The sequence below is a fragment of the Theropithecus gelada genome, chromosome 3 (assembly GCF_003255815.1).
Source record: "Theropithecus gelada isolate Dixy chromosome 3, Tgel_1.0, whole genome shotgun sequence".
In the NCBI taxonomy this organism is placed as follows: Eukaryota; Metazoa; Chordata; class Mammalia; order Primates; family Cercopithecidae; genus Theropithecus; species Theropithecus gelada.
This window is the reverse complement of record NC_037670.1, coordinates 169,164,579-169,189,943: the sequence shown is the minus strand read 5'-3', so window position 1 is coordinate 169,189,943 and position 25,365 is coordinate 169,164,579. Positions and strand designations below refer to the sequence as shown.

The 25,365-nt window shown below is 38.7% G+C and overlaps 1 protein-coding gene across 2 annotated transcripts in view; it reads left to right on the top strand.

Annotated features, from left to right (window-relative positions):
• Window positions 1-25,365, top strand: part of TPK1 (thiamin pyrophosphokinase 1) — a 396,830-nt gene that overhangs the window by 6,847 nt on the left and 364,618 nt on the right. The window lies entirely within an intron of this gene.

The window sequence follows — 25,365 nt, the reverse complement described above, 5'->3', positions numbered from 1 at the left end:
AAAAAACTAGCCGGGCGAGGTGGCGGGCGCCTGTAGTCCCAGCTACTCCGGAGGCTGAGGCAGGAGAATGGCGTGAACCCGGGAGGCGGAGCTTGCAGTGAGCTGAAATCCGGCCACTGCACTCCAGCCTGGGCGACAGAGTGAGACTCCGTCTCAAAAAAAAAAAAAAAAAGAATACTGATCTTTTTATCTTTTCACCTTTATTGAGGCGTGATTGACAAATAAAAGTGCTATATTTAGCCAGGAGTGGTGGCTCTCGCCTGTATTCCCAGCACTGTGGGAGGCCCACCCATCTGACTTCACTGTACTGTATTTACTTCTTTAAAGATCCTGTCTGCAAATACAGCCATGTTCTGCGGTTCTGGGGGTTAGGACTTCAACTTATGAATTTGGTGGGAGTCGGGGGGTGGGTGGGCACAATTTAGCTCATAACAAATAGGGTATGTCAATTAACTTTTCAGCTGTAAATAAAAAAAAAACCGACTGGGTCCATATTTCAGTATTACCATGATTTCCAAAAAAGAGGTTTTAACATGTAATTCTAATAGCATATAGGTAGTATATGAAGCAGAGAGTCAATTTCGGTCTTATTTAGTTGCTGTTTTCTACTTACATACAAAGGTTTTTCTGTTCATTCCTGTTTATCCCTTATGGGCCACACTGTAGTAGATGTTGTAGGAAAATAAAAAAGGGTTGACAAATCTTACTGTGAAAGATTTCAGTATATAACAGGCTGTTTAGTACAACACAATGGAAATGTAATTTCATGCATCATATAATTCAAAACTTTCTAACAGTCTCATTAAAAAGGTTACAAATTTTAATTTTAAGTTTGTCTTATTTAATCTAATCTAAAATTCTATTATTTTGACATGTGGTCAATGGAAATCATTACTAATGCTATAGTTTACATTTTTTTTTTGCACAAAATCTTCAAACTCCAGTGTGTAGTTTACATATCTAGCACATCTCAATTCAGATGATAAATTTTCATTACACATACTTGATCTCTATTTAATTTGTGATAATTTGTCAAATGTTTTTATTCATATTAGCAAGGAGCAACTTGTAGCCTTGTAACTTTGGAATGAACTTTATAGGCAAGGAAAAGAATATTTTGTTTCCAAAGAAAGCCTTGGGAACGGATACTAGAGATAGAACTGGACTAAAACCTAGGTTTTCTGATTATCTATTTCCCTTAATATTTAATAACTTTTGTTGTTGTTGTTTAAAGCAGTATGCCTGCTTTAAAACCTAGAAAACTTTCGAGGTTATTGTTGTTGATGTTGTTGTTGATTGGTTTTTTAAGATACTTTCATCTGGTATGGCAAAGAAATTTCTGGCTAAAGCTGCTGTGTAAGGATTAGCCTTATCTGCTGCTTAAGGATTGTGATATTTTTGTTAACAAGGGCTATCTAAGATAGTGGAAGATACGAATTTGTGAATTCTAGCTTCGAGGATTTTATGGGACTCTCCTACCCAATCAGAAATCCTCCTATGTAGCCCTCCAATCTCTGGAACGTTTCCGGGACACTCCCTGTGTTGACTGTTCATGTTTTTCTTGGTATATAAGGTATACTTGTTGGAATCCTTCCTTTTTATTTCTTTCAGCCTATTTCTAATTTACTAAGACTTGCTGTTAACTACCCTTTACTTATATTTTTACTTATTACTTATTATATTTGGTGTAGTTTAACTTTTCATATTTTGTTTTATTTTCATATTTGCCTTAATTTTTGCTGTACTTTTAATTAGATTAGTTATATTTGATGACAACATTTTGATGCATCCTCATTGTCAAGGAGCACATTGTTTCTCTTGCCTTAAATAAGATCTCATTAACTTTATGAGCTATCTTTTCCACATCATCTAGACAATCAATTTCCTTTGATGCCGTGGTATTTAGTCTTGTGGCACCTGCCCCCCCATCTTTCCATGTTAGCATTTTAATAGTTCATGCCTTTAGAAACTAAAACTTCTAAAGTGAGTTTAAAAATAATTTTAAATCTTTAAAAAATTATCTACATTTATATTTTGTAGCGTTATTAGAAAGAATGGGTTTTTTTTTTTTTTTAGATGAAACAATTAAAAATATCAAGTGAGCCTGTGGGAGGGGTTTTAATATTCACAGTGATAAAATGTTACAGCATAATTACACCAAAAAAAATCTGTGGGTATTGACACATTAACACCAGATATCTTTGAGGTTTTCTAGGAAAATGAGATGTGTTTGTGCGTTAACTTTCCATCAAATTTTATTTTTTTTTGTTGCTGTTGGTAGAATGCATCCGAAAGTTATTCTTTGTAGGTGGCGAACAAATGCTGAAACAAATGGATTTCATTCTGCGTATTTCTGTATCTTTATCATACCATTGTCTTTGAAGGTATTCATTTTTCACAGTGGAATTGTTTCTTTTGTTTTTATGACTTCCAGTGAATTTAAGCTTTTGATTTACTCGTATAGGTCATGTGTAAGGTTTTGACTTGCCAGCCCAATTGCAGCCAAAAAACTCTTCTTTTTTCAAAGTAGGAAAACTGTTCTAGAAAAAGTTTCTTCCTAATCCAAGTACACATGCTGTGAGTGAATCCTTTGGATGGGTAGGAGGCCTTTACAAACTGTACCGTTCCTAGTGTGTGTCTTCCTTAGTAATCCTCTGAGATAGCCATCTGGTTTTTTTGCTGGAACATGTTCAGATAGCTCAGTCTTTTTGAGCAAACATGTACCGTTATTGGACAGACAACTGATGACTAAAAATGTGTATTTAAAATAAGCTGAAGTTTACCTTTAGTTCTCTTATTTTCCACCTTAAATAGCATAGAAGATCTTTACTTGTTTTCTACCTAATTACCCTTCAAATACTGAAAAATCTTAACCAGATCATAGTCATCTGTTGAACAATTATTTGAGTGCCTGCCTGCTGTGTACTGGGAACCATTCTAGGCATGGGAAGACATATCAACAATTTTCTTTTCATTTAATGCTTTCCAACCTATCCCAATATAGGTATCAGTGATCTGCTTCTGGAAAATCAGATGTCTTCGTCAAGAATGCTTACAGGGTCCTGTTTTCATGATTTTTTTTTTATTTTTTGGAGGCGGAGTCTCACTCTACTCAGGCTGGAGTGCAGTGGCACAATCTTGGCTCACTGCAACCTCTGTCTCTTACGTTCTATCGATCCTCCTGCCCCATCCTCCTCAGTAACTGGGGCTACAGGCGGGTGCCAGCACGCCCGGCTAATTTTTGTATTTTTAGTAGAGACTGGGTTTCGCCATGTTGGCCAGGGTTCTCTCGAACTCCTGACCTCAGGTGATCTGCCTGCCTTGGCCTCCCAAAGTGCTGGAATTACAGATGCACCACCATGCCTGGCCTGTTTTTGTTATTTTATTTTATTTTATTTTATTTTTGGAGATAGAATCTCGCTCTGTTGTTGAGGCTGGAGTGCAGTGGCACAATCTTGGCTCACTGCAACCTCTGCCTCCTGGGTTCTATCAGTCCTCCTCCCTCATCCTCCTGAGTAGCTGGGATTACAGGCACGTGCCAGCACGCCCGGCTAATTTTTGTATTTTTAGTAAAGACGGGGTTTCGCCATGTTGGCCAGGGTTCTCTCGAACTCCTGACCTCAGGTGATCTGCCCGCCTTGGCCTCCCAAAGTGCTGGGATTACACGTGTACCACCATGCCTGGCCTGTTTTTGTTATTTTAAATTGCAGCTTCTGCAGGATGTTGAGAATCCTGAAGAGGAAGGTCTTGATAAATCATCAGGGGAAACAATCAGTGCTTTGGGATTAAAGAAGAAAAGAGGAAGCGGGGGCAGGAAAATGGAAGGTCGCACAGTTGCATACCTTGTTTAAGTTTATAAATTTCTTTGTATGGTGCTGTAAAATCTTGTTACTTACGTTGAAATTCTTAGGCCAGTAACATTGGCATGCCTCAATGCCTGTAAGAAAAGCAGAATCTCACGCCCCACTTCAGACCGACTGAATAAAAATCTACATTTTAACAAGACCCTCTGTCAGCCTTAATGTTCCTTAAAATGTGAAAGGCACTACCTAAGAGGAATAGCAACTTCCTTTTAAAATAATTAAAACAAAAACACCCTCCATCACATTTAATAACATTTATCATTATCTAGAACTTCTTTTCAATGATTAACATCCAGTGGTTTTCTTTTGAGCTTTATTGTTGTCTGTGGAAATGTATAGTGTGATAATGCGTTCAGGACACGTACCCAGTGGCAGAGGATGGCTCACCTGAGTGCAGTGCGGGGAGGTGATACCTTTTTCCATATCAGCAACATCTGAGGTGCATATCCACTCTTTTGGCCCTTGGTCTGCCTTTCAAAATGTGTACATGTAATGCTGATATTCTATCAATGTAGTTGGTTAAGATGTGACTTCAGGCTTTTCTCATATATAATTTTGTTTTGGTGTTTTATTGAGTTTGGGGGAAGTAAATCTAAAATTTTCCTTTGTAATTATTGGCCAAAAATTACTATACTATGCGACATATACACTCTATAAAGTTTGGGTGTTAAAATCACGCGAACAATTTTCTTTTGGAAGATTGTTAACCAGAGAGATGTTCTGTAAGTTATGCCCCTTTAGGCTTTTCAATTCCTGAGTATCCCTTTACAAATGAGACATCTGCGACTGAATACATTCTTTTAGATATGGCTTGAAGTCAAAGAAAGTAGTCACATGATCACATTCTTTTCTCTGGATGATGTCATCCTGTTAAATAAGCCCATGCTTTTGATTTTGGGGAATGATAGTTGAGGAGTTGTGAAGTTTGAAGTCAGTAAAGCCTTTTCTGACCTCACTTTTTTTTTTTTTTTGATGAATCTGGCATCTGAATTGATTACTATAAGTCAGAATGTATCAAAGCCATTTGAAAATGGAATTAAAATGGCCTCTTTGTGAAAAATACTTGTTAATACTTGTAATTATGGTTTCTTTTCTATAGGGGAAACATACGTTCTCAGGCTGTTTAACATTTTATTCATTGAGCCAACATTGTCTGTTACGTATGTGGCATCATACTAAATCCATGCAATTGAAATACATAGTCCAAGGTTTCACAGAGATTAGAGCCTAGTAGGGCAAATGGATACGCAAGTGAGACATTAGAGTACAGTATGATGAGAGACATGCAGGGGCAACCTTGGATCACATAGGAAGGATTTGGGGGTTTATTGAAGGTGTCTGGAAAGAAGAAATATTTAAGGTGGTAAATTGTTTTATAATTTTTATTTTTGTGATTAACACCGTGAGATGTTTATGTACCTTAGTCCGCTTCTGATTGTATGCCGAGTGTATACTTCTGGGAGTAGAATGAAATAAAGTTCTGAGCCTCTAGGGTTTCCAGTACATGTTCTTAGGTGACTTTCCAGAAAGGCTGCAGCAGGTTATGTGGCAGTGTCAGCACACTAGTGTGTCCCTTTCAATGTGTCCTTGCTGGCAGTGGATGCTCTGCAACTCTGGATGGAAATATTCATGGATTATAGCTGCTGCTGCTTTTTTCACTCCCACATCATGATTTTTGCAGTACTCTTGGTAGTACCGCCCGTAATCTAAGGTGGAAAACATTGTCCAAGACTTGAAAATGATCAGAAAAGATTGCTAGGAGTCTTTTCAGTGGAACGCTGGGCTTAGTTAGTGGATCCTGAAGTGACTAGATACAGGGTGTATACCTTTCACTTTTTTTTGATTAGGCAATTTTGCAACATTGTAGGGATAGAAGTTAACGAATAGTCATGCAAATGATTCTTTCTTTTTTTTTTTTTTTTTTAGATGGAGTCTCACTCTGTTGTCTAGGCGGGAGTGCAGTGGTGCAATCTTGGCTCACTGCAACCTCTGCTGCCGGGGTTTCAGCAATTCTCCTGCCTTAGCCTCCTGAGTAGCTGGGATTGTAGGCACCTGGCACTGCACCTAGCTAAGTTTTGTATTTTTAGTAGAGACGGGGTTTCACCATCTTGGCCAGGCTGGTTTTGAAAACGCCTGACCTCATGATCCACCCACCTTGGCCTCCCAAAGTGTTGGAATTACAGGCGTTAGCCACCGTGCCCGGCCACGATTCTTTTCTATAATAATGCAAATGGAATTTTGTCCAGTGGGATAGAATTGATTTCCACCCTGAAGAAATATCCCCAGATAGTATGTTTCATTGCTCTATAGTAGAGATTACTAAACTTCCCATTTTAGTCTTCAGTGTCTCAGTAATTTTTTCATGGGGCCACCAGCACCAAATACCTCATAGTAACTTCTATTAAGTAATTAAGTCCAAAAAACCTGTTAGTAGTTTGTACAGTGTCCCCTGTTGGTTCAGCGAGGCACCCTGAATGCTTTGCCTGTCAGCTTGGGAACCTTTCTTGTAACCAGATCCACCATTGATTTCAGTAATACTCGGCCCCCCCCACACACACACACTCTCTCTCTCTCTCTCAAGTTTGTACTCATAACCTCATTAATTGATGAGCTGAATAATATCTTTGGCATGTGTTCCTTTTATATTTGCATGAAGGTCGTGATTCTAAACCTTTTTGAAATCACTCTTTAAGCGCCAGTTAAATTCTCCTTAATTTGTTGTTAATTTAAAAGGTGAGTAAATCGGTCATCTGAACTCTCTTTGAAGTCAGTTTCCTTATCTATAAATGACCCGTCATAGACCATGAGAATTAAAAGTAAAAATGCATCTGTAAAAGCATAGCATGGAGCCTTTGAGGACAATGTGCAAAGTGGGCAGCTCACACATACCTTGGAGCTTGGGGGATTCCTCAGGTGCTCATCCCATAGAAAGGACTTAGGCTCGGCTCGCCTGTGCTGCAGGGTGCCCTGGTAATCACTCCAGGAGAGGAATCTCAACTGCCGCCCTTCCACCCCCACAAAAGTTCCACATATTTGCGGGGACCTCCAGGTGACCGTGTGACACTGTGTGTCTGGGAACTTCCGGGTTACTAGAGTGCGGAGCTTGTGTTGCTAAGCTGATAATTTCAGCCTATTTTTGCATTGTTAACTCTGACCTACTGAACTAGCTCCTTGAAAAGATTCAGAAACTGGCGAAGGGAAGGAGGTGAAATGAACTGCAGGACCATCTGTATTTGTATTTATATTCCCTCACTTGTTTTCTTAAAAAGTGAAATGTATCCAGTAGTCATAACTTTCCATTTGGACAGCAATTATATAGTTTTGTCATTTTAATTTCCATATGCTTGATCTCATTGTGCTAAGTACTACCTTCTAACTGTAGATATGACTTTATTTCCCCAAACCAGCGAGTGTTGGAGTCAACTCTAAAAACGTTTTCTTCTCCTTCAAATTTTAAACTTCTAAAATTATAACTAAAATTTGGAAATAGAATAGCGTATATTTAGGCTTCATGAGATATCCAAGGAATGGAAAGTAAAAGAAGCTGACCTAGACTGAAGTACAAGGCTAGGAATATTTGCATAGGAACATCAGGCGTAGATTAGGACTGAGAAAAATGAGATGGCAATGGGAATTTACAAGTAGGTGTCCAATACCCAAAGCTCTAAAGTAGCTTACAAAACCAAAGTAGTTAGCGTGTGGGAAGCCTGGTGGAATATTTATACTGTTTTGTTCAAAACTATGAAATAGTTTCCTTCTTTAATTTTTGCTGTCTGTCTTGATCCAAATTACTATCATCATAGGAACAATTGGTTTCTGAATTGGTTCTCAATTGAACAATTGGTTCTCTCTTGCCTATTATCAATTCAACTGATTTAGTGTTGTCTGTTTCAGTGGATCTGTTAGAATCTGCCTGCGACAATTCTTGTTGATTAAAAAAAAAAAAAATGCCAGTGAAGGGAACCATGTGCAGACCAGCTCATACTAATGACATTCATAGAAACTAGTGATTCCATTGAAGTGTGCATTGGACTGTGACACTAGATAACTATGAAAGGATTAGGCATATGGTGGTATTGTATACTTGAAGCCTATCATAAATTTAACCTTTCTATTACTGTTAGGAGATGAGTTATTGTTTCCACTTGCCAGGTAAAAACAATACTTGAGTTGAGATCCGACATTATGCTTTTGCCCTTGCACTGCTTTTTGAAGTGTAAATGGCTTATGTTTAGTCAATCTTCTTGTTGTGAAATTGCATCATTTTTATGCCATCCAAGAGTTAGAGCTGCTGATGCAGCTATTAACAGACACAGAAGCACTACTCAGTTGAGACAACGTGTTAGAAGTGGGTGAGTTCTCTGAGGAATTTTCTGCTCACTTGTACCACACAATTTGAGTCATGTTTGTGCTGCATAAACTGTATCATTCATTTTTATATATTTATATATGTTTGCATAATACAGATGATTACCAGTATTTACTGAGAGCTTACTGTATGCAAGGAGCTGTTTCAAGTTTTCCATGTATTACCTTGTTTATTCTCACAGTCATCTTTTTTTTTTTTTTTCTCTTTTTGAGACAGAGTTTCGCGCTTGTTGCCCAGGCTGGAGTGCAATGGCGCGTTCCCGACTCACTGCAACCTCCGCCTCCTGGGTTCTAGTGATTCCCCTGCCTCAGCCTCCCGAGTAGCTGGGATTACAGGCATGTGCCACCACGCCTGATAATTTTTTGTATTTTTAGTAGAGACAGGGTTTCTCCATGTTGGTCAGGCTGGTCTCAAACTCCCAACCTTAGGTGATCTGCCCACCTCAGCCTCCCAAGGTGCTGGTATTACAGGTGTGAGCCACCATGCCCAGCTATTCTCATAAATATTCTTAAGAGGAATATACTGTTACCCCCATTTTAGAAATGAGAATGCTGAGATAGATACAGAGAGGTTGACTATCTTGCCCAAGGTCACATGTCCAGGAAGCAGCAGAGTAGAGGTTTACACCCAAGTAGTCTGGCTGCAGAGCCTGTTGGGTAACCACTACCACAATACTGATTTTGTATGTGTATATGTGGTATGGCTGATAGAGTTTTATTTCTTTTTGAAGACTTTTTTTCCCCACAATCTATACATCTCTTGTCTCTGAGATCACTTTAAGTTTATTCTCAACCTGGTCAGTGAGTCTATCACTATCCTTAGTGGGAAACAGTACATCAGCTAAGGAATGCATTTGGGTATAAGTAATAGGGAAACTCATCTCACCGTAGGTTGAACAATTAGGAATTGATTTTCCTTAAACGATGAATCTGGAGGTAGGTGGTAGAGGGCTGGCGTAGCTGCTGTACACCATTGATAGGGATGCAGGCCTGTTCTTTGCTCTTCTGTCCTTCTGTGTTGGCTGTTAGCCTCATGCTTGTGATCTCATTAGAGGCGAGGTAGTTATTACAACTTCAGGCATCAAGGATGCATTCTAAGCAGAAAGAAAAGTATGGAGGGATTTTAAAAAGGGTCATGCCAACCTGGTTCATCCCCCTATGTCAGAAAACGAATAGCCTTCTCAGAAGATCCACAATCCACATAATTGACTTATTTTATTTCATATTGGCCAGAACTAGGTTATGTGGCCATTCCTACAAAGCAGTCATGTGGAATCCTGTTCTTCTGACTGATTTTGGCCAGAAACAGTTCATCTTCTGGGACTGGGATATGGGCATACTAGCAACTAAATGAACTGAAGTGGTACTGACAGAGAAGTTGGATGGATGGATATGGTGCAAACAGTGGACAGAATTGGCCACAGGATGACTTCCAGGAACTCTAGCCAAATATTCAAGGTTTGGAATCATTGTAATCTTGCTTGTAGTTGGGATCTGAGTGTTTGAGGTGAAAGTTGCCAGGATATATTTCCCATCTTTGATCTCAGATCAAGTGGTTCAATTCCTGCTTTTTCTTGGAAGCCTTTTTATAATACTCCCAGGAATGTAGTTTCTCCGGATTTGGGAGTTTACCTTGCTCTTCGTTTTCTGCCCATTCCATAGCTTCTCAAATACGACATTCTTGCTCCTGAATTCCAGCTAGTGATGAGGCCTTGTTACTTGTTGACAGGTTTCTCTCATACTGTCCTTTGTCCCACCGTATAGTCTGCTTGGATTTTTTTATTCTCCTACCTGAGATGCTTATTTTATATTGAACCATTCCTAATATCTCAGTTTTATTCACTGTGTTCATATCATTGGTCAGGCACTATTTTAAGATAACTAGGTGGTCTGATTATATGCTAAAGCATATAAAAATGACAGTAGCATGCCACCAAATTATTTGCTTTTAGCTGACATTCAAATTTTAATGGGCAGTCAGGCATTTACATTAAACATTACTTGGTAATCTTCTATGAGTTAACTTACCAAGGCTGTGATATATGTCATGAATACCTAAGATGTAGCTGTAGTGGTTTGGGACATAACTTTTTTTTATTCTCATATTTATGTTTTTTTTCTTCTGATATTCCTGTGTGTGTTCTTTATGTCTAAGAGAAAGGATTGCCTATTTTTAAGCTTTTGGAGAGGAAGATAGTTCAGAGAGAAGTAAATTGAGGCTCACAAGGCAGTGTCACTTATTGAGTGATACTGTAGTTGATCTGTGTGCTTAGCTATGCTCTGGGAGGGGAGTGACATGAATTCTTATTCATCTTTATGCCTCATATGCTAAGCATCCTACCACATATATTTAGACAATGAGTTGACTTTAAGTTGACTTACCAGGCTGCTCAGCTCCAAATCTCTATCTTGCATGTCCCATGATTTTTTCCCCCCTGTCCTTGCATTGGTGTCAAAACCCTAACCTATAAGGCCCACAGCCTTTGGCTAGACTTCCTTCACTCCCCCTCTTGCCACTGAGCCTCAGCAGCATCTGCTGGTGAGTTTGTTACTCTGGCTTCAGATTTCCACTTGGCAACCCCTGCCCCCAGTTACACACAAACTTGCGGATTTCCCTCTCTTGTGAGGGCAGCTATGTTTTTTGAGAGCAGTATTTATCTATTTATTCTATTCCATCCAGCATTTAGAGGGGTTCATGCTCAAATAGTTCTGTATATGGGCCGGGCGTGGTGGCTCACGCCTGTAATTCCAGCACTTTGGGAGGCCAAGGGGGGTGGATCATCCGAAGTCAGGAGTTTGAGGGCCAGCCTGGCCAACATGGTAAAACACCTTCTCTACTGAAAACACAAAAATTAGCTGGGCGTGGTGGCACGCACCTGTAATCCCAGCTACTTGGGAGGCTGAGGCAGGGGAATCACTTGAACCCGGGAGGCGGAGGTTACAGTGAGCCGAGACCGCACCACTGCACTCCAGCTTGGGCGACAGAGCGAGACTCTTACCTCAAAAAAAAAAAAAAAAAAAAAGAAAAAAAAAAAAGAATTATTTATCAGCTTAGTCCGCTGTGTTTCCAAAACTGTCTTTCTTACAAAGCAGAGAATCTTACACACACCGAAACCTTTAACAGACAGCTGACTGTTGTATGAACTATGTATATCACCCAGTGTGATTTATTTTTTCCTCATGATTCTGCAGTCTGGGCTGGATCAGGTGGGTCTTTCTTCTGTTCCAATTGCCACCTTTTGAGGTTGGAAGTTTAAGATGGCTTCTTTTTTTTTTTTTTTTTTTGAGACAGAGCGCAGGCTGGAGTGCAGTAGCCGGATCTCAGCTCACTGCAAGCTCTGCCTCCTGGGTCCACGCCTTTCTCCTGCCTCAGCCTCTGAGTAGCTGGGACTACAGGCACCTGCCACCTCGCCCGGCTAAGTTTTTGTATTTTTAGTAGAGACGGGGTTTCACCGTGTTAGCCAGGATGGTCTCGATCTCCCGACCTCGTGATCTGCCCGTCTCGGCCTCCCAAAGTGCTGGGATTACAGGCTTGAGCCACCGCGCCCGGCAAGATGGCTTCTTTACTCACCTGTTAGGTGCGTTTTCTGGTAGGCCTGGAAAAGGCCTGGCTGGGCCTGTCTTTCCACATGATTTCTCCAGTGTGGCTCCTGGATCTCTTTACTAAGGACTCCAAGAAGGGCATACTAGGAAAGTAATACCTGATGTAGAAGCTTACCTTATGCATGCTAATGTTACACTGCCAGAGCAATCACATGACCCAGCTGGGAGCTAGATGTACAAGCACTTGGATATTAGGGGTGTGGTTTGGGTACCATCAATATAACGGAGTGGTTTACCACCTTATATACATAATTTCATGCAATCAGTTTTGTGGAAGGAGTGCTTTTTATTCCATTTTGTTTTATCTACAGTGAATTGTTATTATAACTATCTTCCTGCAACCATAATATTATACTTCATAACATACTAATGTTACATGCAGTGTAACATTAGCATGTGTGTGTGTGTTTTTTTTTTTTTTTTTTTTTTTTTTTTTTGAGACGGAGTCTCGCTCTGTAGCCCAGGCTGGAGTGCAGTGGCCGGATCTCAGCTCACTGCAAGCTCCGCCTCCCGGGTTCACGCCATTCTCCGGCCTCAGCCTCCTGAGTAGCTGGGACTACAGGCGCCCGCCACCTCGCCCGGCTATTTTTTGTATTTCTTAGTAGAGACGGGGTTTCACTGTGTTAGCCAGGATGGTCTCGATCTCCTGACCTCGTGATCCTCCCATCTCGGCCTCCCAAAGTGCTGGGATTACAGGCTTGAGCCACCGCGCCCGGCCAACATTAGCATGTGTAAGGCAAGCTTCTACATCAGGGATTAGCTTCCTGGTATGCCCTTCTTGGAGCCCTTAGTAAAGAGATCGAGGAACCACATTGAAGAAATATTTTGAGATGTTAGATTTACTAAAAAGTTGCAAAAATAGTAGAATTCCCTTATGCCTTTCACCTGGTTTCTACAAATGTTAACATACTGCATAACCACAAATTAAAAATTAACATTGGTATAATGCTATTTATGAAACTATAAGCTTTATTCAGTGTCCACCAGTTTTTCCACTAATACCCATTTTCTGGTGTAGGATTGAATCCGGGATCCCGTATTGCATTTACTTGCCACGTCTCCTTAATCTTTCCAAGTCTTTCATGGCCTGGATACTTTTGGAGAGTAGTGGCCAGTTATTTTGCAGAATGTCCCTAAATTTGGGGTTGTCTCATGTTTCCTCATGATTAGGTTTAAGTAATGCATTGTTGGCAAGAGGCCCACAGAGACGATGTGCCCTTTTCAGTGCATGATGTGAAGGGTATGTTATGTTAATGTGTCTTACTGGTGCAGGTAACCTTGTTCATGCTTGAATAAGATGTTCTTACCCAGCTTTTTCTACTGTAAAGCTACTTTCTTTTTGCAGTTCAATATCTTCAGGTAGATACTTTGGAATTATGCACATATCCTGTTTCTTCTCAAACTTTGGCTCAGTATTTTTATATCTCATTGTTCGATGGGTTTTTGTCTGCAACAATTATTACTGTCCTGTTCTAATGGTGATTTTCTATTTCCCTCTTTCCTTTTACATTTATTTTTATTTTATTTTCTAAATGGAGGCTTGCTCTGTTGTCCAGGCTGGAGTGCAGTGGCCTGGTCTTGGCTCACTGCAACTTCCACCTCCTGGGTTCAAGCAATTCTCCTGCCTCAGCCTCCTGAGTAGCTGGGATTACAGGCATGTGCCACCATGCTCGGCTAACTTTTGTATTTTTAGTAGAGATGGGGTTTCACCATGTTGATCAGGCTGGTCTTAGTCTTAAACTCCTGACCTTGTGATCCGCCCGCCCTGGCCTCCCAACATGCTGGGATTACAGGCGTGAGCCACTGCGCCTGACTGCCTTTTACATTTATTAATTGGATTTTTTTTGTAAGGAAAAGCTGCTCCATTTATTTTAAATTTTTTAAAAATTTATTTATAATTTATATCAGTATGAATATATAGGTATTTTATATATTATAATTCGATGCTGTTTATTTTGTTGCTCAGTGTTCTAGCTTTGGCGATTGGAAGTTCAGTTTAGTTCCTGGGTCCATTTGATATATTCCCATTTTTTCTGAGCATTCTTAATTTCTGGCACCGCAGGATGCTCTAGGCTCATCTTGTTTGTTCCCTGCCCCAGCCCCAGAATCAACCATTTCAAGGTGCCTTGACCCCTTATTGGAGAATGGTATCTAGAAGCCAAGATCTCGGGGCTACCTGTGCTCATTGCTACTGTGGTGTCAGTTGCTTCAAGGTGCTTTCAGTGACTAGAGTCAGGAAAATATGTATACTAACTCATACATACATACAAATCTGTATTTTGGTATGTACATTTATGTGTTAGTGTTCATATATAATAAAAAACATTAGTTCATACTGATATGTTGGATTACAGTCCAACAGCACAGGGTTCACTCTAGCCTTATCAGTTCTCTTATTTGTAATTTCTCTGACAGTGAAAAACTTGGTTCTCATTACCTATAATATTATTTGTTCATACATAGTATACATATAAAGTGGCTTTGCTTTATAGTACACATATAAAGTGGCTTTGCTTTATATGTACACATACAAAGTGAAGTAGATAGTATACATGTAAAGGATTGCTAGCCCATATCCCTGTGAGAAACAGACTTATTAACTAGAGTAAGAATTTTGTGTACAGTCTTTTTGTCTTTAGCCTTACAGTAGTCTAAATACTGTTTTCCAAAGTTACTTTCAATTGTTCTACAAACCAAGTAGTTAGAATTGTCAAACATAGTAAATGAAGGAAGATAGGAAAAGAGGAAAAATAGGTAGCAAATGAAGGCATTAAGCCAATTTTTTGAGGAAAATGTGTGTGTGTTTTTCTTTATTCCTGAACCTTTTGACTTCTATGTTTGTTGCACAGAAGTATCTTGGATGCTTTTGGTTAGAGTCTCAGTTTGCTGGAGAGGAGAGGTGGTACAGTGAGACAATGTTTACATTTCTTTAACTGTGTATGTTGCCGATGCATTTTTAAACACTTAAAATATGTAAAAATTAAAAACAACTCCTTTTGATATATATGTAAAAAGGTAAGTAATAATATATATGAGAACGATACATGTATTTTCAGCCATATGCCTTTCACCAGTTGTTTTAAAATAATTAGGTAACCTGCCTGTTTTTACTTTAAAGGTTTTTTAGTAGAATGCTCTAGTATTCTTATAGAATGTTAACAGTGTAATACATTAAATCTTTCTTATAGTGACTGAATTACTGTTCTGTTGTTTTCTAGAAGAGGCTGAGTTTGTAAAAGGTTGGGGAAGATTTTCTACTGATGATGTAACCTTATTAAAAAAAAGAAATGAAGGCTAGCATATAGAAAACCTTGGAGCCCAAGATATTTTGTCTTTTGTAGAGCTTCTAACTTAGATGGTACATGGTAGTGACTGAAGGCAAAATGAATGAAGGTTATGATGGAATGGGAGGAAATTGGAACTTAGAGAAGATAACACTCTGACAGGATTTTAGACTTAATAAAAAGATATTTGACCTGGAAAGCCATTGTAGTAAGAGAGGTAGTGATTGCATATTTAAAGGAGTTTAAAAACAATAGGAGTTATATTTGCTCAAATTTTTTTTATGTGAGCCATAACTCATAGAAGAATGGCTATCTAAACAGTGTTATTCTAGTCAACTTAACTGCATTAGATAGCATCTGGGTGATTGTTATGTAAATAGCCTGCTTACTGAAAAATTTCAGTGCATATTACAGTTTATAATATGTTAAATAAATCTATTAAGGAAAAAATGCTGTCAAAGTATAATGAAAATGTAAATGTATTCATTACTTTGTGTTAGTGCTATGGCTACTAAAAATATCGGGTTTTAATGTATGTCTCAGGAGGATTTAACAAGTAACAAGTCAGTGGGTCTAGGAAGTATTAATTGGCGGTTTGAGTTCATCAAAGTTAGGTCTAATTAAGGGTTCACTTAGAAAGGACAAAATGGGATCTCAGAAAAGTTATAAAAAGGTGTTTTCATTAGTTTAGCGATGTAACTTGAAATTGGATCTGCAATGGCTACCTGCACCTTATAAGTTATAGTAAGCGGTATTAATACAAAAAAAAAAAAAAAAGATTGATTACAGATTATTCCTGGCCTTCTCCCCTTTCCCTTTTCCCTCTTCTCAGCCTTTTAGAAATTTTTTTTACTTTTCCTGTCTCTTTGTTTGAAGCTTCCTTTCAATGTGCCCTGGATCTTAAGGATCTGTGTATTGAGATATAAATAAAGGGAACTAAAGAAGTCCTCAAAACAGATTGTTAAAATGGAATAAAGATATATATATATAAAGTTCTCAAAGTCACTTGTAATATAAATTGTCCCTTTGTCCAAACCACCACCTGCCCTATTTTAGCCCTACCTCATCACAGAAACTTTGATGAATAGTCAGTTTTAAAATATAGGATTCGGTCAATAAATTACTTATAGGAATAGGTTCACTCTGTTTTTGGCAACACTAGAAAGTGAAAACACAGAAACGAATCCAAAACCAGTTACCATAACATCACCAATATAGGATTCATTGTAATATGTGCTAAATGCTTTATTCTGCCATGTAATAGCATATGGGAAAGGGCTGTAGATCATGAGCATTTTTCAAGTTGTTGTATGTGACTACTGTGAATTTTAAGTCAGTTTTTGGCCTTTGTGCATAGTTGAAGATAAGATACTTGCTTGGTTTAATTTTTGTTTTTTAAAGTTAATGGTGAATGGTTGAGCCTGGAAAGTGTCAGGTTTACCTTAGTAAAAGAAATCTATTAGCTGTGCTGATTAGCTCTAATTAAGTTTAAATGTGTGCAGACAGCCTTATCCAAAGTCTGTGTTTTGTTTGTAGTTTTAAACTCAGAATATATTTTCTCATGGAAATGAAATTACAATGTTGGTTAAGGTCTTAGACTACCTCATACAAACTCACTCAATGCATAATGTAGCAGGATTTTAGTACTTTTGGCAATCAGATATGCTTCCCGGCTTCTGAATTTTTGGCAGGAAGTGTGAGATTGAGACTCCAGAAGTGGCCGTGGTAGCAGGTTGGAAGGCAGTGGAGGAAGTGTCTCCAGGTTCCAAGCATGACAGAAGCTGTGGCCCTTTAAATATGTGGGTCCTAAATCTGGTTGGTTGCCTGTATTATATATTCCAGCCCATTTTTCTTTGAGCCTCACTTCATCTATTAAAGCTCTCCTTTCCCAGTAAATCACAGGCTGCATTATAATATTTTAGTTTTTCTTTTTTCCTTCACGTAGTCATTGTGCATGAGCAATTCAAAGTTTCAATTGTGAAAGCTAATTATAATGTGAAACTGAAGTCTGTGTGTTCTTGAAGAAGCTTGGAGTGTATCGACAGTTTTTTCTTTGAGAATTACTTTAATTTCTTTTATCTTTGTTCAGTATCTTAAGCTTTTAAAATAAGGACTAATTTTCAGAAGAGCTGTTCTTCTTTCCTGTAATGTCAGAATCTCACATAGTGATAGCAGGCTAAATTTTCACTGAGGGCTGAAAAGCAATTCTTCTCCTTTTTTAATGGCAACACTGTCAAACTAGTGCTAGAATGATATAAATAATTCTTGTGGGCTGTAACCATTACGATCCTACACGTGTAATTTCAGGTGTATTCAGTCTTTATGTGAGCTTGAATTCTAGGCAGCTGATCTGATAGTTTGCACATGCCAAGATTTTAAAGTTTATTATATTTTTATTGAAAGTTCTCATGTATCCAGTTGGTTTAAAAAATGATGTTTTAAAATGTGAATTCCTGCAGAGCTGAATTCTATGCTGTTGAATGCCTGTACTCTACATAGAAATGGTAAAGTTTCCAAGGGATGACAAAATAGGCTGAATTACTCTACATTAAAGGTTTCCTGGTTTTCTATCTCTGGCAAGTTTCTTGTATCCAAAGAAATGGTGGTAGAGAGTTTCTTCTAAAGCTATAAACTTTAAATTTCCTTTACCTTTTTTTCCCAAACTTGCCTCTATGTAAGGCTATTCCGATAATGCTGTGGTCAGCTCTTGAGAGTACAAGATTTCTTTGCTGTAAAGAGAGATAATATTGGGATGTGGATGCTATTTAAAGGAAGCTTTGGCTTAGTTCAACAGTGATCAAATAGCTACAGTTTGTGTCTGGCTTATTCTGACTATAATTTTTGGCGGTGCTCTGGATGTTATAACATTAATTTCAGGTTGAAATGGCCGTCTAAATTCAGATTTGGCATTTCTCCTCTCTAGATTTTGCCCAGCACATCTTTGTCCTTGTAGGAAGGATATTCCTCTGTTGTTATTCTGTCTTTTTATCATCTTCCTGTTTTTGAGGTGTTGGAGCATTAGTCTTCAAGGCCTTCTAGGGAGAGATTGAACTGGATGGGTGGTTGGATTAACTTATATTGATTTTCAGCCAAGGAGCCTGTGACGCCAGCTTGCCTCTACAGAGTGGGACAAAGGGGAGGACCAGCAGTGTGCCCTGTCTAGTGAAGCATATATATATATATATATATATATTTTTTTTTTTTTTTTTCTGGTCACAGGAAGTAGTTAGGGATTGTGGACGTCTTGGCTGTAGGTGATGAAATCCGATTTGTTTCCTCTGATAAAAGGGCAGTGAAGGCAAGAAGTATGATCAAGTGTATCATGGAGAGTGGTTGTTAACTAAAGAATTCAGACTTGGCTTGGTGGTCTGAGTTGATCATAGGTCACTGAGGACTCCTGCTTTGACTCAGTAGAAAGTAGCCAACGTGTTGAAGAAGTAATTTTTTTGGTGAAAAAGTGGTGGGCATTTTGTTTGATATAATTACAGATATAGCAGAATATCTTGGCATTTGTCACTCAATCTTTTAATACGCCTCTTGCAGAACAGTAAGAGAATGTGAAAAGCGACAAACTGTTGAAATATAATACTAATAAAAGCCATCACAATCGCTGCAATTGTATGTAGAGATGTATTATTAAAGTAAAAGACTTAAAAGAAGTTTCATGTAAGGCTGGAGATTTTTCAGTGATTTCAGGATTTGAAATAAAGTTTTATTTTTAAAATGTGAAATTTTGTGATAATATACAGGAGAAGAAAAGTAGCTTTGCTACTACATGCTGCATATAGAGGAATAAATGAAATTTGCTATGAAAATATTTTTATTTGGAACCTCCAGTGAGTATACATATTTGTGTAGAATTCATTTTACGTTTGTTACACATTGAACTAAGGAACACAAAAATGAAACTTAAATTTCAGGAGGATAAATTATTTTAATAGAATCTTATAACTGCAAGGGTAAATAGTAGCTTACCATTTTTTATAGTCAGAATTTTCATTACTACACAGTGTCACTTAAAGAGCCTTGCATAAATTTAATTTGTTGTTTATTAACAAACAAATCCAGAAGCATGAACTTGTTCAACTTATTGAAGAAAGAGAATCTGAGTAGTTACCTGTTTCTCGAATTTGATGATGTTTATTTAGGAATATCATGCTGATATTCGGTGTATACAAATGTGTATGTTTTTGGAATTACTTTAGAACTATTTCTTTTATATTAAGTTAAAATGGAATAATTTCAAACTTGAAAAATGAACTTTGAAATTAAAGTCTTTTTTCTTTAAATTTTTATTAGGATTGAAATTTTATATTGCAATTTGCATAACACTGATTAGTAGGGGTTGGAGATGAAAATGTAAATTGGATTTTGCAATCAAAGACTGGTACGACTTGATTTTTTTTTTTTCCCTGAGCTTACAAGTTTGAACTATGAAAATGTGGGAAGTAAAGAATATATTAGTTTAAGAAAACTTGCAGAGGGGAAAATAGCATTTTTTAAAGCTCCATATTGTAATATGATGATTTTTGTATAGTATAATTTTGAAATAAATGTGGAGCTAATGTAGTTGCTATTTGTATTTTGAAGAGGGGACATATTTTTGGATATGTCCAAAACTAACTGTAAGCAAATAATTTGATATCTTTCTTGAAAGATAAAGGTGACGATGTTAACTGTGTATAGTTTCAGGTAGCTTTATTACTGGTAGCAAGAAATAAGCTGTTTGTGAAAATAGCGTGAAATCAAATTCAGAACAGCTGTCTAATTTATCAGCCAGAACATACTGCTCATGTTTTACAGTATATCAGTTACTCTAGGTACCCATTATTGACCTGTTCAATCTACTAATGTTTGCTCAAATCTAGAGAAAGTTTGCAAATCTTTTAAAAATAAACCAAGTAAACCTCTTATACTTCTTTTGAGTATTCTTTCGTTTATTTTGGATTTGTATCCACTGACTATTTTAAAACAAAATACTATTTTAAAACGAAATTCTCAAAAGACTTTTTGAGGCATTTTGCTATAACAGAGCAGAGAAATGATGGGGTGGCCTGAGGAGGAATTAGGGGTGGGTGTGTGTGTGTGTGTGTGTGTGTGTGTGTGTGTTTTAAAGCATGGAGAATTAACAGGATTGTATGTGCTTCAGCAGAAAGGGAATTAATTTATAATGTAGGAGAAAAGAGGGAAGAACTACAGAAATTATTGTCAGTTCCTGGTGCAAGTAGATGGGGTCCAAGGCACAAAAGGATAAGTTGGGCATTAGGAGCATACATTAAATATTTATGTAGGAAGGGGCACAGAGTATATGAGCAGAGAGATGATGGTAATTGGATATGTGTGTTTGTATGAATTTGTGGAAGTTTTCTGATTGGTTCCATTTTATCCCTGAAGAGGAGTATAAGGTTATAAGGAGAGTGAGAATGGGGAAAAGATTTGAGGTGAGAGAAGATGTGAAATAAATAGTCTAGAAGAGAGTGGCAGACTGTAGACCCTGTGTGCACCCATGTTGCAGTTGATTCATATTTGGCTATCTCTCTGTCCCTGAGTTGCACATCAGCAACCTTTTAACATGGTTTTCATTTGGTTTAAGGTTGGTTGTTTTTAGCCATCTCCATGACATTTAATCTCTGTGTGTAATTCTTTTTAAAAAATGTCCAACTTTTAAGTTCATCTGCATATAATTCTGATGTATTTATAATGCCTCTTTGTTCCACAGCTTTGCTGTTGTCAAAACTGGAAAAAAGATGTTTCAGTCAGTATCCTCCCAGGTATTTGGTCCAAGTAATCTGGGTAAGTTAGGCCCAGATCTGACTTGCTGTGATATTAACTGGCACTTTTCTTCTGATTCTGGGTGGACTCATACTGTCCAGTAAAGGCCTCTTTTTAGTTGTGCAGAAGCGGTTTGAGTGGCCCAAAGACTTCTTGGGGGCTTCTTCTTAGATCCGTAATCAAACTGGCTAAACACCAAGAACTGGGTGAATAAAGTAGAACGGAAAGACAACTGTAAGTCTCAGTATCATAATTAAAACACTGCACGAGCATTCTCTTGCTTTTAGGAGGAGGCAATAAAGGGTTTACAATTTCTATATGTTTACCTTAAATTGAATGCGCCTTCTAATCTGAGGATTAGCATTTTTAAAAATTGAAAGTGTTTATAGATATTCTGAGGAAATGTGACATTTTGTGGTCATTTACTGTAAAAATTCATTTGCTGTGCCAGCACCCTAGAAAAATTCTGAAGTACTAGAGAATTAAAACTGCAGTGTGCAAAAAGTGCTGTTTTACCGAGGAAAAGAGAGATCTACTGTTTTAAATGAGACATTTTTGTAAAATAGTTCATTGTAATTGAGTTTCAGTGAACCATGGCGCTAATAGAAATCTTTTATGATATGTTTCTTATTGGATGTAAAAGAATGGAATCTTTTATGAAAGTGGTGGCTTCATAGAATATTGTGGCTTGGATCTTACTTTAGTTAAGAAGCATTTGTTGATCACCTGCTGAGTGCAAAGCCCTATAGATGATGCTATAGGGGAGATTGAAAGGGAATAGAAGACCAGATTTCTGCCAGTGAGGTTTGAGGTAGAGATGATACCAAACTTGATCTTTGAGCTTGCCAAAATGGCCAAATAGGAACAGCTCCGGTCTTCAGCTCCCAGCGTGAGCGATGCAGACCAACTGAGGTACCGGGTTCATCTCACTGGGGCTTCTCAGACAGTGGGTGGAGCCCATGGAGCAGGGTGGGGCATCGCCTCACCCAGGAAAGGCAAGGGGTTGGGGAATTCACTTTCCTAGCGAAGGGAAGACGTGACAGACAGTACCTGGAAAATTGGGTCACTTGCGGCCTAATACTGCGCTTTTACAACAGCCTTAGCAAACGGCACACCAGGAGATTATGTTATGCGCCCGGCTCAGAGGGTCCCACGCCCATGGAGCCTCACTCACTGCTAGCACAGCAGTCTAAGATCAAACTGCAAGGTGGCAGTGAGGCTGGGGGAGGGGTGCCCACCATTGCTGAGGCTTGAGTAGGTAAACAAAGCGGCCAGAATGTTGAACTGGGTGGAGCCCACCTCAGCTCCAGGAGACCTGCCTGCCTCTGTAGACTCCATCTCGGGGGCAGGGCATAGCTGAACAAAAGGCAGCAGAAACTTCTGCAGACTTAAACGTCCCTGACAGCTTTGAAGACACTAGTGGTTCTCCCAGCATGGAGTTTGAGATCTGAGAACGGAGAGACTGCCTCCTCAAGTGGGTCCCTGACCCCCGGGTAGCCCAACTGGGAGACACCTCCCAGTAGGGGCCGACTGACACCTCATACAGCTGGGTGCCCCTCTGAGATGAACTTCCAGAGGAAGTATCAGGCAGCAACATTTACCATTCTGCAATATTTGCTGTTCTGCAGCCTCTGCTGGTGATACCTAGGCAAACAGGGTCTGGAGTGGACCTCCAGCAAACTCCAACAGACCTGCAGCTGAGGGTCCTAACTGTTAGAAGGAAAACTAACAAACAGAAAGGACATCCACACCAAAACCCCATCTGTACATCACCATCATCAAAGACCAAAGGTAGATAAAACCACAAAGATGGGGAGAAACTAGAGCAGAAAAACTGAAAATTCTAAAAATCAGAGTGCCTCTTCTCCTCCAAAGGAATGCAGCTCCTCACCAGCAACAGAACAAAGCTGGATGGAGAATGACTTTGATGAATTGAGAGAAGAAGGCTTCAGACGATCGGTAATAACAAACTTCTCTGAGCTGAAGGAGGATGTTTGAACCTATCGCAGAAGCTAAAGACATTGAAAAAGATTAGACAAATGGCTACCTAGAATAACCAATGTAGGGAAGTCCTTAAATGACCTGATGGAGCTGAAAACCATGGCACGAGAACTACGTGACGCATGCACAAGCTTCAGTAGACTATTTGATGAAGTGGAAGAAAGGGTATCAGTGATTGAAGATCAAATGAATGCAATGAAGCCAGAAGAGAAGTTTAGAGAAAAAAGAGTAAAAATAAATGAACAAAGCATCCAAGAAATATGAGACTATGTGAAAAGACCAAATCTACGTCTGATTGGTGTACCTGAAAGTGATGGGGAGAATGGAACCAAGTTGGAAAACACTCTGCAGGATATTATCCAGGAGAACTTCCCCAACGACTTCAGTGTTGGCAACACAGGCCAACATTGAAATTCAGGAAATACAGAGAATGCCACAAAGATACTCCTTGAGAAGAGCAACCCCAAGACACATAAATATCAGATTCACCAAAGTTGAAATGAAGGAAAAAATGTTAAGGGCAGCCGGGGAGAAAGGTCGGGTTACCCACAAAGGGAAGCCCATCAGACTAACAGTGGATCTCTCAGCAGAAGCTACAAGCCAGAAGAGAGTGGGAGCCAATATTCAACATTCTTAAAGAAAAGAATTTTAAACCCAAAATTTCATATCCAGCCAAACTTAGCTTCATAAGTGATGGAGAAATAAAATCGTTTACAGACAAATGCTGAGAGATTTTGTCACCACCAGGCCTGCCTTACAAGAGCTCTTGAAGGAAGCACTAAACATGGAAAGGAACAACCAGTACCAGCCACTGCGAAACCATGCCAAATTGTAAAGACCATCAATGCTAGGAAGAAACTGCATCAACTAACAAGCAAAATAACCTGCTAACATCATAATGACAGGATCAAATTCACACATATTGACCTTAAATGTAAATGGACTAAATGTTCCAATTAAAAGATACAGATTGGCAAACTGGATAAAGAATCAAGACCCATCAGTGTGCTGTATTCAGGAGACCCATCTCACATGCAGAGACACACATAGGCTCAAAATAAAGGGATGGAGGAAGATCTACCAAGCAAATGGAAAACAAAAAAAAAGTGGGTTGCAATACTAGTCTCTGACAAAACAGACTTTAAACCATCAAAGATCAAAAGAGACAAGGCCATTACATAATGGTAAAGGGATCAATTCAACAAGAAGAGCTAACTGTCCTAAATATATATGCATCCAATACAGGAGCACCCAGATTCATAAAGCAAGTCCTTAGAGACCTACAAAGAGACTTAGACTCCCACACAGTAATAATGGGAGACTTTAGCACCCCACTGTCAACATTAGACAGATCCACGAGAAAAAAACATTAACAAGGATATCCAGGAATTGAACTCAGCTCTGCACCAAGCGGACCTAATAGACGTCTACAGAACTCTCCACCCCAAATCAACAGAATATACATTCTTCTCAGCACTGCATCACACTTATTCCAAAATTGACCACATAGTTGGAAGTAAAGCACTCCTCAGCAAATGTACAAGAACAGAAATTACAACAAACTGTCTCTCAGACCACAGTGCAATCAAACTAGAACTCAGGACTAAGAAACTCACTCAAAACTGCTCAACTACATGGAAACTGAACAACCTGCTCCCGAGTGACTACTGGGTACGTAATGAAATGAAGGTTGAAATAAAGATGTTCTTTGAAACCAATGAGAAAAAAGACACAACATACCAGAATCTCTGGGACACATTTAAAGCAGTGTGTAGAGGGAAATTTATAGCACTAAATGCCCACAAGAGAAAGCAGGAAAGATCTAAAATTAACACCCTAACATCACAATTAAAAGAACTAGAGAAGCAACAGCAAACACATTCAAAAGCTAGCATAAGGCAAGAAATAACTAAGATCAGAGCAAAACTGAAGGAGATAGAGACACAAAAATCCCTTCAAAAAATCAGTAAATCCAGGAGCTGACTTTTTGACAAGATCAACAAAATTGATAGACCACTAGCAAGACTAATACAGAAGAAAAGAGAAAAGAATCAAATAGACGCAATAAAAAGTGAGAAAGGGGATATCACCACCGACCCCACAGAAATACAAACTACCATCAGAGAATACTATAAACACCTCTAATAAACTAGAAAATCTAGAAGAAATGGATAAATTCGTGGACACATACACCCTCCCAAGACTAAACCAGGAAGAAGTCGAATCCCTTAATAGACCAATAATAGGTTCTGAAATTGAGGCAATAATTAATAGCCTGCCAACCAAAAAAAGTCCAGGACCAGACAGATTCACAGCCGAATTTTACAAGAGGTACAAAGAGGAGCTGGTACCATTCCTTCTGAAACTATTCCAATCAATAGAAAAACAGGGGATCCTCCCTAATTTATTTTTTGAGGCCAACATCATCCTGATACCAAAGCCTGGCAGAGATGCAACGACAACAAAAAGAATTT